This window comes from Mytilus trossulus, chromosome 12 (assembly GCF_036588685.1).
Source record: "Mytilus trossulus isolate FHL-02 chromosome 12, PNRI_Mtr1.1.1.hap1, whole genome shotgun sequence".
Taxonomy (NCBI): Eukaryota; Metazoa; Mollusca; class Bivalvia; order Mytilida; family Mytilidae; genus Mytilus; species Mytilus trossulus.
The window spans coordinates 29,602,954-29,606,141 of NC_086384.1; the positions used below are offsets into that span (position 1 = coordinate 29,602,954).

The following is a 3,188-nucleotide window of genomic DNA, read 5'->3' on the forward strand; positions in this document are numbered from 1 at the left end:
GGAATATCATTACTGTAATAAAAAAAAATGTATATCGTAAACATAGATTGCCTGGTTAAAAAATTAAATTTATTCCAATCATTATTTATAATAACTTTATTCATTAAGCTTTGTGAAACTTAATAATAGCAATTATATGCAGAGTGATATTTGATACAGCCAGTCTGTTAATCAAGCCCATTCTGATAAGGTTGACCATGTGTTCGACAAATTTCAAAGATAGTTGCTATGGTCATTAAGTTTATAGGAATTCTGAATGTAATGGGATGGTCACTTTTGTGATTATTTCCTGTTGTGTATTTGTAAGAAAGCAGTGATACGAAGAAAACAAAAAGAGAAAATCATGTCATCTGGGATTCAAAGAGAAAGATAGTAACATGTAAGTTATAACTTTAAAAAATCTGATAAATATACGATTTAGAATGACAAATACAATATGATTTTTTAATCTGAGGGATGTTGTTAAAAATAAAAACAAATATTAATTTCTATCATTTTATAATGCTGATCTTGAAGTTTATACGTTTCGGGCGAAATATTTTCTAGATTTTAAATCATTTCAATCCTATTAATTATCATGAAATATTTGCCACTGAACATAAGTATCTTCAAACAAATGGTAAATTATATCAATCTCTAACCACAACATGTATGATCATTACTGAAGTTAATGGAATAAAATTGTCTTAAGATGTACCTTATTCCGTAATGTTTCAAAAATGTGTTATAATGATTGCTACTTCATTAAAATATAAATGAATTTGTTAGTTTTATTGTATTTCTAAATCGCATGCAAACAGTTACGATATATTTGTGAAACCTGATCATATACACACTTAAAGGTGTAACAGTGTTTTATATATCAAATATATAACTGTTCATTAATACACATCTGAATTATTCTTTATATATCATGTATATTACGAATATCATTCAATATACAAAGTATGATACCGAATTCTGAAATAATAGTAAATAAGGGTTTGTTATACCCACAAATCCGTCTAATACTAATAAATTTCTGACCATTAGAAAAATAACCAATATAAAAAAATGGTTATTTAAGATTTAATTTGTATTAAATAGTATTTAAACTATTTAGAATATACATTAATTTATATTACATATCTAGAAGGGAGATTACGCACGCATGCATTAGACAAATACGCAATTCAAGTTTACTTCTAACTTTATTACAGATTCGGTTAGAAAAAAAACATAGCTGCAAAGAGTCTTCGGATAAGGAGATGGATGATGCAGCTAAAAATTGGCGGCGCTTGAGCCTTGACAGAGAAGGTAGCAAGAAACAGAGAAGGGAAAAACGAATAACATATATAAATAATAATGACACTGTTGAAGTTTAAATTGAGGAGGACACTACTCGTGGTGACGACCAATGATATCAAATTTAAAATAAATAAAGTTTCATCTTCTGAATTATTTAATTTTCATTCTGGATCTGGAAACAATACAACTAAAATTACATCTCCGAAAAAACTATTTGTATGATCGCCTAACCATAAGCCATACGTCATTTGTTCTGTTAAAGAAATAAATGAAATTAATATGAAAAAAGAAGATGTGGTATGATTGCTAATGAGACAACTCTTTACAAAACAGCAAATGACACTGAGTTTATCTGGTCGATCCATCAAACATTGTCAAAGAAATATCTTGGCGTCACACAATAAATAAAATTAAAGAGGCAAAGTTCATGAAAAAAACAAGGACAGTAACAACAATGGGTAATACAAAAATACAGAATTGCTACCTTAAACTTTGGCAGTTTGGAACACAATAAAAAAAGATCAAAGTTCTCCAGAGTATTTATCATATACAGCCCCTCATGCATTGTAATTTGGTTGAAACAATAGACCAACGTATTGCCAACATAAAAATGAGAAATACCTACCTTGGACCAACATAGTGCCAACATAAGAGAAGATATTTCTACGTTGGTCCAACGTTGTGCCAACATGGATTTCGTTTTTCATACAATGGGCCAACGTTGGCTCTATGTATTGCATATAACAGTACAACGTTGGGCCAACATGAAGCCATCATGTTGGGCCAACGTAGGCCCACTTTGCACTTATACGTTGGGCCAACGTTAAAATACAACGATGGGCCAATGCAATGATATACGTTGTGCCAATGTTGGGCCAACATACTCATGTTGTCTGGGTTGTTACATTTGTTGTTTTTATAGTGATATTAAGATGATAACACAATATTGACTGCTGTACCCTATTTTTTGACATTTTACTCTTTGAGTATGTTTGTTTTGTTCATACATCGTTGACAATGTAATGGAATTTGATGCGACTGTCATACAAGTGAGAGGTTTAGCTAGCTATAAAACCAGGTTCAAGCCACCATTTTCTACATTATAAAATGCCTGTACCAAGTCAGGAATATAACAGTTGTTATCCATTCGTTTGATGTGTTTTGACTTTGGATTTTGGATTTTCCTTTTTGAATTTTCCTCGGAGTTCAGTATTTTTGTGTTTTTACTTTTTAGACAGTTTTCGGGTATAACGAAAGTGGCCGCATTCGTGTTCATCCTTAATATTGAAATGTAAGTTATATTTGATGATAATACATAACATATATAAAGGTTAAGGATTAACACGGATGCGGCCACTTTCATTTTTGACAAAAACCATCTGAAAAGTGACATTTTTCGGCATATTTGGTAGATTTTTTCATTTTCGAGCTTGAATCGGATCGTTTTAATGACTTCCCTTATGAAACTGAATTGTTTGCTGCAAACTTGCAGCAGACTTTCTGCAAGCTTGCGGCAAACAAAAAGTTTGCCGGAACACTGAAAATAGTGTTTGCAAATGTTTGGCACTAGCTGCAAACTTGCGGCAAACATTGCTGCAAGCTTGCGGCAAGTTTGCAGACACATTAATGTTTGCCGTAAGACTGCCAGAAACTTTAAAATGATAAAGAATGTTTGCCGCAAGATTGCAGAAAACTTTGACCATTCAATATGTTTGCCGCAAAATTGCAGAAAACTTTTACCATTCTATATGTTTGCCAGAACATTGCAGGAATTACACAATATTGACTGGGCATGCCTAGTTGGCACTTCCTGGATGCTAACAATTTGAAATTGTGGCTAGGTCATGTTGGTTGTGTTTGGAAATGTATTTCACATATAAGAGATCAAGGAGGCATTTTGG

At 32.0% G+C, this 3,188-nt stretch overlaps 1 long non-coding RNA gene across 1 annotated transcript; it reads left to right on the forward strand.

Moving 5' to 3' along the window:
• The first annotated feature begins 258 nt into the window (after nucleotides 1-258).
• On the forward strand, nucleotides 259-1,433 carry LOC134693173 (uncharacterized). The gene is made up of 2 exons (XR_010102354.1): nucleotides 259-379; nucleotides 1,200-1,433. It is a non-coding gene; the product is annotated as an uncharacterized LOC134693173 (long non-coding RNA).
• Nucleotides 1,434-3,188: the final 1,755 nt, after the last annotated feature.